This window comes from Mercenaria mercenaria, chromosome 18 (genome assembly GCF_021730395.1).
Source record: "Mercenaria mercenaria strain notata chromosome 18, MADL_Memer_1, whole genome shotgun sequence".
NCBI lineage: Eukaryota > Metazoa > Mollusca > Bivalvia > Venerida > Veneridae > Mercenaria > Mercenaria mercenaria.
In genome coordinates, this window is record NC_069378.1 from 38,068,577 (window position 1) to 38,085,841 (window position 17,265).

General features: G+C 38.6%; 1 protein-coding gene across 1 annotated transcript in view; it reads left to right on the top strand.

The window, feature by feature from the left end:
- Nucleotides 1-17,265, top strand: part of LOC123538366 (CTD small phosphatase-like protein) — a 117,727-nt gene that overhangs the window by 78,509 nt on the left and 21,953 nt on the right. The gene's annotated exons all lie outside the window — the stretch shown is intronic.

The following is a 17,265-nucleotide window of genomic DNA, read 5'->3' on the forward strand; positions in this document are numbered from 1 at the left end:
CACATTTATGACTGTATCTTCTTGAAACTTAATCAGAATGTTAATCTTGGTGATCTTTAGGTCAAGTTTAAATCTGGGTCATGTGGGGGCAAAAACTAGGTCACCTGGTCAAATCAAAGGAAAAGCTAGTTAACACTTTAGAGGCTACCTTTATGACCATATCTTAATGAAACTTGGTCAGAATGTTGATCTTGATGATCTTTAGGTCAATAGGTCAGGTGAGCGATACAGGGCCTTCATGGCCCTCTTGTTGGTTAAGTTTTTGTATGTAAGCTGGTATCACTGTGGGGAATCACATGATCAAAATAATCTCTAAACCAAAGTTATATTTTGAAAAACATGAATAAATTTCCTGTCATGATACGATATGAAATTTAAACATAGCCTATCATATGACTAATGAAAATTGTTAAATTATCATGGAGTTGACAATAATGATAGACATCCTGTAATTACAAACACTAAGGAAAATAAGAAGTATCAGTTTCTTGAAGTGTTCCAGATAACCAGAAGGTGATTGTGACTGAAATCTATGTAGTTTTAGGATGCATGTATGTTGGTGTATGATAGGCTGTATGTTAGATTTACAGCAAAAGGTTCTTCAATATTATCCGATATTATTTATAAATTTATTATGACCCCCTTTGAAAAAGGAGGGGTATATTGTTTTGCAGATGTCGGTCGGTAGGTCGGTCGGTCGGTCGGTTGGAATGTAGACCTATGCGTTTCCGGATGATAACTCAAGAACGCTTGGGCCTAGGATCATGAAAATTGATAGGGAGGTTGGTCATCACCATCAGATGACCCCTATTGATTTTGAGGTCTGTATGTCAAAGGTCAAGGTCACAGTGACCCTGAATAGTAAAACCGTTTCCGGATGATAACTCAAGAACGCTTGGGCCTAGGATCATGAAAGTTGATAGGGAGGTTGGTCATCACCAGCAGATGACCCCTATTGATTTTGAGGTCTGTATGTCAAAGGTCAAGGTCACAGTGACCCTGAATAGTAAAACGGTTTCCGGATGATAACTCTAGAACGCTTGGGCCTAGGATCATGAAAGTTGATAGGGAGTTTGATAATGACCAGCGGATGACCCCTATTGATTTTGAGGTCTGTATGTCAAAGGTCAAGGTCACAGTGACCCTGAACAGTAAAACCGTTTCTGGATGATATCTCAAGAACGCTTGGGCCTAGAGTCATGAAAGTTGATAGGGAGGTTGGTCATCACCAGCAGATGATCCCTATTGATTTTGAGGTCTGTATGTCATAGGTCAAGGTCACAGTGACCCTGAATAGTAAAACGGTTTCCGGATGATAACTCAAGAACACTTGGGCCTAGGATCATGAAAGTTGATAGGGAGGTTGGTAATGACCAGCGGAAGACCTCTATTGATTTTGATTTCAGTATGTTAAAGGTCAAGGTCACAGTGACCCTGAACAGTAAAACGTTTTCCGGATGTTAACTCAGAATGCTTAGGCCTAGGGTCACGAAAATTGATAGGGAGGTTGGTCATGACCAGCAGGTGACCCCTATTGATTTTGAGGTCAGTATGTCAAAGGTCAAGGTCACAGTGACCAGGAACAGTAAAATGGTTTCCAGGCAATAACTCTTAAGAATGCTTGGGCCTAGTGTCAAGAAAATTGATAGGGAGGTTGGCCAGGAACAGTAGATGACCCCTATTGATTTTGAGGTCATTAGGTCAGAGGTCAAGGTCATATTGGCCAGGAACAGTTGAATGGTTTCTCATATTGTCCAAATTCGTAGGGCCTATGGCTTTGATATTTGGTATGTAGCAAAATCTAGTGGTCCTCTACCAAGATTGTTCAGATTATTTCCCTGGGGTCAAATATGGCCCCACCCCTAGGGCCACATGGTTTATATAGACTTATATAGGAAAAAACTTGGAAAAACCTCTTGTCCAAAACCACAGGGCCTAGGGCTTGGATATTTTGTATATGACATCATCTAGTGGTACTAAGATTATTCAAATTATTCCCCTAGGGTCAAATATGGCTCCGCCCTGGGGGTCGCATGGTTTACATATATTTATATAGGGAAAATCTTTGAAAATCTTCTTGTCCAAACCACAAAGTCTGTGGCTTGGTATTTTGTAATGTAGCATCATTTAGTGGTTCTCTACCAATTTTGTTCAAGTTATCCCTCTCGGGTCAAATATGGCTCTGCCTCAGAGGTCAAATGGTTCAAATAGACTTATATAGGGAAAAACTTGGAATCTTCATGTCCATAACTTACATCATTCAAATTTGGACTATATGTTTTGATTGGCAAGATGAACCTTGACATGAGTTGACCTTGATCTTGACCTAGTGACCTACTTTCACATTTCTGTACCTACAGCCTTCAAATTTGTACCACATGCATAGGTTTGTGTACTGAAAAAAACTTTGACCTTGTTATTGACCTAGTGACCTACTGTCATATTTTTGAAGGTACAGGTTTCAAATTTGGACCACATGCATAGTTTTTTGTTCCGAAATAAAATTTGACCTTGATTTTGACCTAGTGACCTACTTTCACATTTCTCAAGCTACAGCCTTCAAATTTGAACCACATGCATCGTTTTGTGTACCGAAATGAACTTTGATCTTGAGATTGACCTAGTGACCTATTTTCACATTTTTGAAGGTACAGGCTTCAAATTTGGACTGCATGCATATTTTTGTGTTCTGAATTGAAATTTTACATTGATTTTTATCTATTACCTACTTTCACATTTCTCAAGCTGCAGCCTCCAAATTTGAAGCACATGCATAGTTCTGTCTACCAAAATGAATTTTACCTTGAAATTGATCAAGTGACCTGCTTTCACATTTCTCAAGCCACCGCTTTCAAATTTGGACCACATACACATTGTTTTTGTACCTAAATGAAATTTGACCTTGATCTTGACCTTGAGCTAGTCTTGAAATTTGGAACATTCAAAAATGGCTCAGTGGATGGCGCCAAGATCAATCTGTAATCCCTTGTTAGATTAATAGGTTAAAGGTCAAGGTCAGATTAAACCAGACTGGTAGAATTTTTGTTTACAGTGAGCATATAATTTCTATTCCTTGTGCAATTACTGAATGCATCAAGAGGGGCATTTCGTGTTCGACGAACTCTTGTTTTGGTTTAGAGATTATTTTGATCATGTGATTCCCCGCATTGTGGTATCTCAGTACCCACTAATGGGAATGGATCGAAATTTCACACACTTGTCCACTGTCTTGAGCTGGTAAGCACTGTGCAGGTTCCATATCCTATTTATCCATTTTTGCCCACCATCATCAGATGGTGGCTATTAAAATCACTCTGCGTCCGTGGTCCGTCCGTCCGTCATTCCGTTTGTCCGTTAACAATTTCTCGTTATTGCATCTCCTAGAAACTACTGGGGGATTTGACCAAACTTTGTCAGAATGATGTATTGGACCCTAGTTGTGTCCCCCTGAAAAATCAGGCTGGTTCAACAAATTTATGAGTGAGTTATGGCCCTTTGTTTATTTCTATATTTTACATAAATTTATATAGGGAAAAACTTTGAAAACCTTCTTATCCAAAACTACAGAGCCTAGGACTTTGATATTTGGTTTGAAGCATCATCTAGTGGTCCTCTACCAAGATGATTCAAATTATTTCTCTGGGTCAAATATGGCCCCGCCTGGGGTCACATAGTTTATAATGACTTATATAGGGAAAAACTTTGAATAACCCCTTGTCCAAAACCACAGGCCTAGGGCTTGGATATTTTGTATGTGACATCATCTAGTGGTCTTCACTAAGATTGTTCATATTAATACCCCTAGGTCAAATATGGCCCTGCCCTGGGGGTCATAGGGTTTTACATAGACTTACATAAGGAAAACTTTGAAAATCTTCTTGTCCAAACCACAAAGCCTAAGGCTTTGATATTGTAATGTAGCATCATCTATGGTTCTCTATCAAGTTTGTTCAAATTATCGCCCTAGGGTCTAAAATGCCCCACCCCAGGGGTCACATGGTTCATATAGACTTATATAGGGAAAAGCTTTTAAAATGTTCTTGTCAATAACTACAAACATTCAAATTTGGACCGCATGTATATTTTTGAGTGGCAAGATGAACCTTGACATGAGTTACCTTGATTTTCACCTAGTGACCTACTTTCACATTTCTGTAGCTACAGCCTTAAAAATTTGGACCAAATGTATATTTTTGAGTGGCAAGATGAACCTTGACATGAGTTGACCTTGATTTTGACCTAGTGCCCTACTTTCACATTTCTGTAGCTACAGCCTTCAAATTTGGTTTCTCATATTGTCCAAATTCGTAGGGCCTAGGGCTTTGATATTTGGTATGTAGCAAAATCTAGCGGTCCTCTACCAAGATTGTTCAGATTATTTCCCTGGGGTCAAATATGGCCCCACCCTAGGCCACATGGTTTAATATGACTTATATAGGAAAAAACTTGGAAAAACCTCTTGTCCAAAACCACAGGGCCTAGGGCTTGGATATTTTGTATATGACATCATCTAGTGGTACTAAGATTATTCAAATTATTCCCCTAGGGTCAAATATGGCTCCGCCCTGGGGTCACATGGTTTACATATATTTATATAGGGAAAATCTTTGAAAATCTTCTTGTCCAAACCACAAAGTCTGTGGCTTGGTATTTTGTAATGTAGCATCATTTAGTGGTTCTCTACAATTTGTTCAAGTTATCCCTCTCGGGTCAAATATGGCTCTGCTCAGAGGTCAAATGGTTCAATAGACTTATATAGGGAAAAACTTGGAATCTTCATGTCCATAACTTACATCATTCAAATTTGGACTATATGTTTTGATTGGCAAGATGAACCTTGACATGAGTTGACCTTGATCTTGACCTAGTGACCTACTTTCACATTTCTGTACCTACAGCCTTCAAATTTGTACCACATGCATAGGTTTGTGTACTGAAAAAAACTTTGACCTTGTTATTGACCTAGTGACCTACTGTCATATTTTTGAAGGTACAGGTTTCAAATTTGGACCACATGCATAGTTTTTTGTTCCGAAATAAAATTTGACCTTGATTTTGACCTAGTGACCTACTTTCACATTTCTCAAGCTACAGCCTTCAAATTTGAACCACATTGCATACGATTTTCTAGTGATACTTCGAAATTTTTGGAACTTATGATCTTATGATGATTAGACCTATGAACCTATTTTCAAAACATTTATTGAAGGCTACAGAGCGTTCAAATTTGGACTGCATGCATATTTTTGTGTTCTGAATTGAAATTTTACATTGATTTTTATCTATTACCTACTTTCACATTTCTCAAGCTGCAGCCTCCAAATTTGAAGCACATGCATAGTTCTGTCTACCAAAATGAATTTTACCTTGAAATTGATCAAGTGACCTGCTTTCACATTTCTCAAGCCACCGCTTTCAAATTTGGACCACATACACATTGTTTTTGTACCTAAATGAAATTTGACCTTGATCTTGACCTTGAGCTAGTCTTGAAATTTGGAACATTCAAAAATGGCTCAGTGGATGGCGCCAAGATCAATCTGTAATCCCTTGTTAGATTAATAGGTTAAAGGTCAAGGTCAGATTAAACCAGACTGGTAGAATTTTTGTTTACAGTGAGCATATAATTTCTATTCCTTGTGCAATTACTGAATGCATCAAGAGGGGCATTTCGTGTTCGACGAACTCTTGTTTTGGTTTAGAGATTATTTTGATCATGTGATTCCCCGCATTGTGGTATCTCAGTACCCACTAATGGGAATGGATCGAAATTTCACACACTTGTCCACTGTCTTGAGCTGGTAAGCACTGTGCAGGTTCCATATCCTATTTATCCATTTTTAGCCCACCATCATCAGATGGTGGGCTATTAAAATCACTCTGCGTCCGTGGTCCGTCCGTCCGTCATTCCGTTTGTCCGTTAACAATTTCTCGTTATTGCATCTCCTCAGAAACTACTGGGGGGATTTTGACCAAACTTTGTCAGAATGATGTATTGGTACCCTAGTTGTGTCCCCCTGAAAATCAGGCTGGTTCAACAAATTTATGAGTGAGTTATGGCCCTTTGTTTATTTCTATATTTTACATAAATTTATATAGGGAAAAACTTTGAAAACCTTCTTATCCAAAACTACAGAGCCTAGGACTTTGATATTTGGTTTGAAGCATCATCTAGTGGTCCTCTACCAAGATGATTCAAATTATTTCTCTGGGGTCAAATATGGCCCCGCCCTGGGGGTCACATAGTTTATAATGACTTATATAGGGAAAAACTTTGAATAACCCCTTGTCCAAAACCACAGGGCCTAGGGCTTGGATATTTTGTATGTGACATCATCTAGTGGTCTTCAACTAAGATTGTTCATATTATACCCCTAGGGTCAAATATGGCCCTGCCCTGGGGGTCATATGGTTTACATAGACTTACATAAGGAAAAACTTTGAAAATCTTCTTGTCCAAACCACAAAGCCTAAGGCTTTGATACTTGTAATGTAGCATCATCTAGTGGTTCTCTATCAAGTTTGTTCAAATTATCGCCCTAGGGTCAAAAATGGCCCCACCCCAGGGGTCACATGGTTCATATAGACTTATATAGGGAAAAGCTTTTAAAATGTTCTTGTCAATAACTACAACATTCAAATTTGGACCGCATGTATATTTTTGAGTGGCAAGATGAACCTTGACATGAGTTGACCTTGATTTTCACCTAGTGACCTACTTTCACATTTCTGTAGCTACAGCCTTCAAATTTGGACCAAATGTATATTTTTGAGTGGCAAGATGAACCTTGACATGAGTTGACCTTGATTTTGACCTAGTGCCCTACTTTCACATTTCTGTAGCTACAGCCTTCAAATTTGGACCACATGCATAGTTTTGTGCACTGGAAAAAACTTTGACCTTGATTTGACCTAGTGACCTACTTTCACATTTTTGAAGGTACAGGCGTCAAATTTGGACCATATGCATAGTTCGGTGTTTCAAAATGAAATTTGACATTGATTTTGACCTAGTGACCTACTTTCACATTTCTCAAGCTACAGCCTTCAAATTTGGACCACATGCATAGTTTTGTGTACCGAAAAAAACTTTGACCTTCACATTGACCTAGTGACCTACTTTCACATTTTTAAGGTAAGGCTTCAAATTTGGACCACATGCATAGTTTTGTATTCCGAAATAAAATTTGACCATGATTTTGACCTAGTGACCAACTTTTACATTTCTCAAGCTACAGCCTTCAAATTTGGACCACTTGCATAGTTTTGTGTACTGAAATGACCTTTGACCTTTCAATTGACCTAGTGACCTACTTTCACATTTTTAAGGTACAGGCTTCAAATTTGGACCACATGCATAGTTTTGTATTCCGAAATAAAATTTGACCTTGATTTTGACTTAGTGACCTACTTCTACATTTCTCAAGCTATAGCCTTCAAATTTGGACCACATGCATAGTTTTGTATACCGAAATGAATTATGACCTTTACATTGACCTAGTGACCTACTTTCACATTTTTGAAGGTACAGGCTTCGAATTTGGACCATATGCATAGTTTTGTATTCCGAAATAGAATTTGACCTTGATTTTGACCTAGTGACCTACTTTTACATTTCTCAAGCTACAGCCTTCAAATTTGGACCACTTGCATAGTTTTTTGTACAGAAATGAACTTTGACCTTAAGATTGACCTAGTGACCTACTTTCACATTTCTGTAGCTACAGGCTTCAAATTTAGACCACATGCATAGGATTGTGTACCGAAACAAACTTTGACCTTGACATTGACCTAGTGACCTACTTTCACATTTCTCAAGCTACAGCTTTCGAATTTGGACCACATGCACAGTGTTGTGTATGGAAATGAAATTTGACCTTGAGTTAGTTAGTAAGTCTTGAAATTTGGAACACTCAAAAATGGCACATTGGTGGGCGCCAAGATCACTCTGTGATCTCTTGTTACAAAATGATGCCCCTTTTTCGACTTTCAAATTTATTTAATTGACAAGGCTGTTGAATAGTCGAGCGTTGCTGTCATCCGACAGCTCTTGTTATTCAAATCACTCTGCGTCTGTGGTCCGTCCGTCTGTCATTCCGTCCGTTAACAATTTCTCGTTATCCCATCTCCTCAGAAACTACTGGGGGGATTTTGACCAAACTCTGTCAGAAGGATGTATTGGTACCCTAGTTGTGTCCCCCTGATAATCAGACTGGTTCAACAATTTATGAGTGAGTTATGGCCCTTTGTTTATTTCTATAATTTACATAGATTTATATAGGGAAAAACTTTGAAAATATTCTTGTCCAAAACCACAGAGCCTAGGGCTTTGATATTTGGTATGAAGCATCATCTAGTGGTCCTCTACCAAGATGATTCAAATTATTTCCCTGGGGTCAGATATGGCCCCGCCCTATGGGTCACATGGTTTATATAGACTTATATAGGAAAAAACTTTGAAAAACCTCTTGTCCAAAACCACAGGGCCTAGGGCTTTGATATTTTGTATGTGACATCATCTAGTGATCTTCAACTAAGATTGTTCAAATTATCCCCCTAGGGTCAAATGTGGCCCCGCCCTGTGGGTCATATGGTTTACATAGACTTATATAAGGAAAAACTTTGAAAATCTTCTTGTCAAAACCACAAAGCCTAGGGCTTTGATATTTGTAATGTAGCATCATCTAGTGGTTCTCTACCAAGTTTGTTCAAATTATCCCCCAAGGATCAAATATGGCCCCGCCCCGTGGGTCACATGGTTCATATAGACTTATATAGGGAAAAGCTTTTAAAATCTTCTTGTCAATAACTACAACATTCAAATTTGGACCACATGTATATTTTTGAGTGGCAAGATGAACCTTGACATGAGTTGACCTTGATTTTGACCTAGTGACCTACTTTCACATTTTTGAAGGTACAGCCTTCAAATTTGGGCCACATGCATAGTTTTGTGCACTGAAAAAAACTTTGACCTTGACATTGACCTAGTGACCTACTTTCACATTTTTGAAGGTACACGCTTCAAATTTGGACCACATGCATAGATTTGTGTTCTGAAGTGAAATTTGACCTTGATTTTGACCTGGTGACCTACTTTCACATTTCTCAAGCTACAGCCTTCAAATTTGGACCACTTGCGTAGTTTTGTGTACTGAAATAAACTTTGACCTTAAGATTGACCTGGTGACCTACTTTCAGATTTCTCAAACTACAGCCTTCAAACTTGATGCACATGCATAGTTTTGTGTACAAAGAACTTTGTTCTTGAAATTGATCTAGTGACTTACTTTCACATTTCTCAAGCTACAGCTTTCAAATTTGGACCACATGCACAGTGTTGTGTACAGAAATGAAAATTTGACCTTGAGCTAGTCAGTAAGTCTTGAAATTTGGAACACTGAAAAATGGCACATTGGTGGGCGCCAAGATCACTCTGTGATCTCTTGTTATGAACTTTCACTGTATCTCTATTATTACTAAACAGATTTGATTCAAACTTAAAATGGTTGTACCTCATCATCACCCACATCATATGAGACAAGGGCCATAACTCTTGCGTCAAATTTCATGAATTATGTCCCCTTTTTACTTAAAATTTTCGGTTAATTGTGGTGCACTTTCACTATATCTTTGGCATTACTTAATGAATTTGATTAAAACTTAAATTAATTAGTTTTTCCAGATTACCATCCTCATCATATGACACAAGGTCAGTAACTCTGGTGCAAATATTTTATGAGTTACATTCCATTTTACTTAGAATTTCAGGTTAATTTTTATGTTTTTTATACATGTATCTCTATTGTTACTAAATGGGTTTAATCAAACTTAAAATGGTTGTTCTACATCATCACTCACATCATATAACACAAGTTTGATAATGCTGGCACCAGTCTGTTCTGAGTTATGCCCTCTTTTTAGCCCACCATCATCAGATGGTTGGCTGTTCAAATCACTCGGCTTCCGTGGTCCGTCATCTGTCTGTCCTTTCATCCATCCGTCCGTTAACAATTTCTCGTTATCGCATCTCCTCAGAAACTACAGGGGGGATTTTGACCAAACTGTGTCAGAATGATGTATTGGTACCCTAGTTGTGTCCCTCTGAAAATCCGACTGGTTCAACAATTTTTGAGTGATGGCCCTTTGTTCATTTTTATAATTTACATAGATTTATGTAGGGAAAAACATTCTTGTCCAAAACCACAGGGCCTAGGGCTTTGATATTTGGTATGTAGCATCATATAGTGGTCCTCTACCAAGATTGTTTAAATTATTTCCCTAGGGTCAAATATGGCCCCGCCCCGGGGGTCACATGGTTTATATAGGGAAAAACTTTGAAAATCTTCTTGTCCAAACCACAAAGCCTAGGGCTTTGATATTTGTAATGTAGCATCATCTAGTCGTTCTCTACCAAGTTTGTTCAAATTATTCCCCTAGGGTCAAATATGGCCCCGCCCTGGGGGGTCACATGATTCATATAGACTTATATAGGGAAAAACTTACTCAGTTTTTTGTACCGAAATGAACTTTGACCTTGATTTTGACCTTGAGCTAGTCTTGAAATTTGGAACATGCAAAAATGGCACAATGGTGGGCGCTAAGATCACTCTGTGATCTTTTGTTACTAATAGAATTTCCGGTTCAAGTCGCGATGCACTAAAATTTGCTGTATCTCCAGTATTACTAAATACATTTGATTCAAACTTAAAATTGTTGTTCCGAAATAGCAGCATGATATGACACATGGTGCATTACTTTCGCAGAAGATTTCCTTGAATTATGTTCCTTTTATACTGATTTAATGTTTTGAGACTTAAGCTATTGTCCAATATCTTCATCCACATTTGAGTCATTAAACACTCCAGTGACAGCTTCAGCTTCCTCAGATGTGCCCAATTTCCCTATCCAGCATCGAAATAGTCGAGCGTGCTGAACTGTGACAGCTCTTGTTAGCCCACCATCATCAGATGGTGGGCTATTCAAATCACTCTGCGTCCGTGGTCCGTCGTCCTTCCATCCGTCCGTCCGTCCGTCCGTCCGTCCTTCCGTCCGTTAACAATTTCTTGTTATCGCATCTCCTCAGAAACTACCAGGGGGATTTTGACCAAACTTTGTCAGAATGATGTATTGGTACCCTAGTTGTGTCCCCCTGAAAATCAGACTGGTTCAACAATTTTAGCTCACCTGTCACATAGTGACAAGGTGAGCTTTTGTGATCACGCAGCGTCCGTCGTCCGTCCGTCCGTGCGTCCGTCCGTAAACTTTTGCTTGTGACCACTCTAGAGGTCAGAATGTTCATCTTAAAAATAGAAAAACCTTGTGACCTCTCTAGAGGCCATATATTTCACAAGATCTTCATGAAAATTGGTCAGAACCTTCATCTTGATGATATCTAGGTCAAGTTCGAAACTGGGTCACATGCCTTCAAAAACTAGGTCAGTAGGTCAAATAATAGAAAAACCTTGTGACCTCTCTAGAGGCCATATATTGCACAAGATCTTCATGAAAATTGGCCAGAATGTTCAGCTTGATGATATCTAGGCCAAGTTCGAAATTGGGTCACGTGCTGTCAAAAACTAGGTCAGTAGGTCTAAAAATAGAAAAACCTTGTGACCTATCTAGAGGCCATATATTTCACAAGATCTTCATGAAAATTGGTCAGAACCTTCATCTTGATGATATCTAGGTCAAGTTCGAAACTGGGTCACATGCCTTCAAAAACTAGATCAGTAGGTCAAATAATAGAAAAACCTTGTGACCTCTCTAAAGGCCATATTTTTCATGGGATCTGTATGAAAGTTGGTCTGAATGTTATCTTGATGATATCTAGTCAAGTTCAAACTGGGTCACGTGCGTCAAAAACTAGGTCAGTAGGTCAAAAATAGAAAAACCTTGTGACCTCTCTAAGGCCATATTTTCATGAGATCTTATGAAATTGTCAGAATGTTTTACTTGATGATATCTAGGTCAAGTTGAAAGGTGGTCACGTGTCAAAAACTAAGGTCAGTAGGTCAAAAATAGAAAAACCTTGTGACCTCTCTAGAGGCCATATTTGCATGGATCTATAAAATTGGTCGAATGTTCATCTTGATGATATCTAGGTCAAGTTCGAAATGGGTCACGTGCCGTCAAAAACTAGGTCAGTAGGTCAAATAATAGAAAAACCTTGTGACCTCTCTAAGGCCATATTTTTCATGGGATCTGTATGAAAGTTAGTCTGAATGTTTATCTTGATGATATTTGGTCAAGTTCGAAACATGGGTGAACTGTGGTCAAAAACTAGGTCAGTAGGTCTAAAATAGAAAAACCTTTGACCTCTCTAGAGGCCATACCTTGAATGGATCTCATGAAAATTGGTCAGAATGTTCATCTTGATGATATGTAGGTCAAGTTGAAACGGGTCACGTGCGTCAAAAATAGGTCAGTAGGTCAAATAATAAGAAGAAACCTTGTGACCTCTCTAGAGGCCATATTTTTCATGGGATCTGTATGAAAGTTGGTCTGAATGTTATCTTGATGATATCTAGGTCATTTGAAACTGGGTCAACTGTGATCAAAAACTAGGTCAGTAGGTCTTAAAGTAAAATCTTTTGACCTCTCTAGAGGCCATATTTTCTGAATGGATCTTCATGAAAATTGTCGAATGTTCATCTTGATGATATCTAGGTCAGTTTGAAAATGGGTCACATGTGTCAAAAACTAGGTCAGTTAGGTTCAAATAATAAAAAAACCTTGTGACCTCTCTAGAGGCCATATTTTCATGGATCTGTCATGAAATTGAGCTGAGAATGTTGACTTGATGATATCTAGGTAATTTTAAAACGGGTCAACGACGTTCAAAACTAGGTCATAGGTCTAAAATTATTAAAATCTTTGACCTCTCTAGAGCCATATTTTTCAATGGATCTTCATGAAAATTGTTGAATTGTTATCTTGATGATATCTAGGTCAGTTTGAAAATGGGTCACATGCGGTCAAAAACTAGGCCAGTAGGTATAAAATAGAAAAAAACCTTGTGACCTCTCTAGAGGCCATATTTTTCATGAGATCTTCATGAAAATTAGTGAGAATGTTCACCTTGATGATATCTAGGTAAAATTCAAAACAGGGTCACGTACCTTCGAAAACTAGGTCAATAGGTCAAATAATAGAAAAACCTTGTGACCTCTCTAGAGACCATATTTTTCAATGGATCTTCATGAAAATTGGTCAGAATTTTTATCTTGATAATATCTAGGTCAAGTTCAAAACTGGGTCACATGAGCTCAAAAACTAGGTCACTATGTCAATTAATAGAAAAAAACGATGTCATACTCAAAACTGGGTCATGTGGGAAGAGGTGAGCGATTCAGGACCATCATGGTCCTCTTGTTTAGTAAGTTATGGCCCTTTGTTTATTTCTATAATTTACATAGATTTATATAGGGAAAAACTTTGAAAATCTTCTTGTCCAAAACCACAGAGCCTAGGGCTTTGATATTTGGTATGAAGCATCATCTAGTGGTCCTCTACCAAGATGATTCAAAATATTTCCTTGGGGTGTAATATGGCCCCGCCCCGGGGGTCACATGGTTTATATAGACTTATATAGGGAAAAACTTTGAAAAACCTCTTGTTCAAAACCACAGGGCCTGGGGCTTTGATATTATGTAGTGGTCTTCTACTAAGATTGTTCAAATTATCCCCCTAGGGTCAAATATGGCTCCGCCCCGGGGGTCACATGGTTTACATAGACTTACATAGGGAAAAACGTTGAAAATCTTCTTGTCCAAACCACAAAGCCTAGGGCTTTGGCATTTGTAATGTAGCATCATCTAGTGGTTCTCTACCAAGTTTGTTCAAATTATTCCCCTAGGGTCAAATATGGCCCCGCCCTGGGGGGTCACATGGTTCATATAGACTTATATAGGGAAAAGATTTTAAAATCTTCTTGTCAATAACCTACAACATTCAAATTTGGACCACATGTATGGTTTTGAGTGGCAAGATGAACCTTGACATGAGTTGACCTTGATTTTGACCTAGTGACCTACTTTCACATTTCTGTAGCTACAGCCTTCAAATTTGGACCACTTGCATAGTTTTGTGCACTGAAAAAAACTTTGACCTAGTGACCTACTTTCACATTTTTGAAGGTACAGGCTTCAGATTTGGACCACATGCATAGTTTTGTGTTCTGAATTGGAATTCGACCTTGATTTTGACCTAGTGACCTACTTTCACATTTCTCAAGCTACAGCTTTCGAAAACTTTGAAAACCTTCTTGTCCAAAACCAAAGAGCCTAGGACTTTGATATTTGGTTTGAAGCATCATCTAGTGGTCCTCTACCAAGATGATTTAAATTATTTCCCTGGGGTCAAATATGGGCCCGCCCTGGGGGTCACATGGTTTATATAGACTTATATAGGGAAAAACTTTGAATAACCTCTTGTCCAAAATCACAGGGCCTAGGGCTTTGATATTTTGTATGTGACATCATCTAGTGGTCTTCAACTAAGATTGTTCAAATTATCCCCATAGGGTCAAATATGGCCCCAACCCGGGGGTCACATGGTTCATATAGACTTATATAGGGAAAAGTTTTTAAAATGTTCTTGTCAATAACTACAACATTCAAATTTGGACCACATGTATATTTTTGAGTGGCAAGATGAACCTTGACATGAGTTGACCTTGATTTTGACCTAGTGACCTACTTTCACATTTCTGTAGCTACAGCCTTCAAATTTGGACCACATGCATAGTTTTGTGCACTGGAAAAAACTTTGACCTTGATTTTGACCTAGTGACCTACTTTCACATTTTGAAGGTACAGGCGTCAAATTTGGACCATATGCATAGTTCCATGTTTCAAAATGAAATTTGACATTGATTTTGACCTAGTGACCTACTTGCATATTTCTCAAGCTACAGCCTTCAAATCTGGACCACATGCATAGTTTCGTGTACCGAAAAAAACTTTGACCTTCACATTGACCTAGTGACCTACTTTCACATTTTTGAATTTACAGGCTTCAAATTTGGACCACATGCATAGTTTGTATTCCGAAATAAAATTTGACCTTGATTTTGACCTAGTGACCTACTTTTACATTTCTCAAGCTACAGCCTTCAAATTTGGACCACTTGCATAGTTTTGTGTACCGAAATGAACTTTGACCTTAAGATTGATCTAGTGACCTACTTTCACATTTCTGTAGCTACAGGCTTCAAATTTAGACCACATGCATAGGATTGTGTACCGAAACAAACTTTGACCTTGACATTGACCTAGTGACCTACTTCTCATTTCTCAAGCTACAGCTTTCGAATTTGGACCACATGCACAGTGTTGTGTACGGAAATGAAATTTGACCTTGAGCTCGTCAGTAAGTCTTGAAATTTGGAACACTCAAAAATGGCACATTGGTGGGCGCCAAGATCACTCTGTAAACTCTTGTTTATTATGCTCCCTAGCATCTACTGATGCGGGGCATATATAGTGATTGTCCTGTCTGTCCGGCCTTCAGTCGTCCGTACGAGGTTAACCAAATGGAACCTTTTCATCTAGCATCAATACCCCTTACTAGAATGACTTGATACTAATGCAGATGTAACCTGTGACCATTCCTCATCTTCAGACATCACCTGACCTCAGTTTGACCTTGACCTTGACCTCATTTTGGACTTGGGTTGCTTTATATGGGTCATCTCTTGGTTAACTAAATGGGACCATTTCGTCTAGCATCAATACCCCTTACAAGAATGAATTGATACTAATACAGATGTAAACTGTGACCATTCCTCATCTTCAAACATCACCTGACCTCAGTTTGACCTTGACCTCGTTTTGGACTTAGGTGCAAAATCTATCAACAAGGATGCCACTGGGGGCATCAAGTGTTTATTGAACGCAGCTCCTTGTTTTTATAACTTACATAGATTTATATAGGGAAAAACTTTGAAAATCTTCTTGTCCAAAACAGGGCCTAGGGCTTTGATATTTGGTATGTAGCCTCATCTAGTGGTCCTCTACCAGGATTGTTCAAATTATTTCCCTGGGGTCAAATATGGCCCCGCCCCAGGGGTCACATGGTTTATATAGACTTATATAGTGAAAAACATTTTGTCCAAAACCACAAGGCCTAGAGCTTTGATATTTTGTATGTGACATCATCTAGTGGTCCTCTACTAAGATTGTTCAAATTATCCCCATAGGGTCAAATATGGCCCCGCCCTGGGGGTCACATGGTTTCAAAGACTTATATAAGGAAAAACTTTGAAAATCTTCTTGTCCAAACCACAAAGCCTAGGGCTTTGATATTTGTAATGTAGCATCATCTAGTGGTTCTCTACAAAGTTTGTTCAAATTATTCCCCTAGGGTCAAATATGGCCCCGGCCCGGGGTTCACATGGTTCATATAGACTTATATAGGGAAAAACTTTTAAAATCTTCTTGTCCATTACCTACAACATTCATATTTGGACCACGTGTATAGTTTTGAATGGCAAGATGAACCTTGACATGATTTGACCTTGATCTTGACCTAGTGACCTACTTCCACATTTCTGTAGCTACAACCTTCAAATTTAGACCACGTGCATAGGTTTGTGTACCAAAACAAACTTTGACCTTTACATTGACCTAGTGACCTACTTGCACATTTCTGAAGCTACAGGCTTCAAGTTTGGACCACATGCATAGTTTTGTGTTCTGAATTGAAATTAGACCTTGATTTTTACCTAGTACCTACTTTCACATTTCTCAAGCTACAGCCTTCAAATTTGAAGCACATGCATAGTTTTGTGTACCAAAATGAACTTTGACCTTGAAATTGATCTAGTGACCTACTTTCACATTTCTCAAGCTACAGCTTTCATATTTGGACCACATGTATGGACTGTGTCATGCACAGTTTTGTGTACCGAAATGAACTTTGACCTTGAGCTAGTCTTGAAATTTGGAACATTCAAAAATGGCTCAATGGTGGGCACCAAGATCACTCTGTGATCTTTTGTTATTGAATTGACTGTTAGTTTAGGCTACCAGAGCTGGAAACTTTTTAAACAACTCTTTCTCATGACTTTGATAGTCGATCTTTAGCACCCTTTGTTTGACCTCTCTCAAGTTTGCTCTATGTATTTTTGGGACATTACAGCAAAAATAAAAAAGTTGAAAAAGCTGAATGATCTGCTTTAAAGATGTTCAACAAGCTCAGTCAGAAGCAAGGTCAAATGGTCACTGTACTCCTTAGGTGAACAAAGTAAGCTAGTTAGGGCCG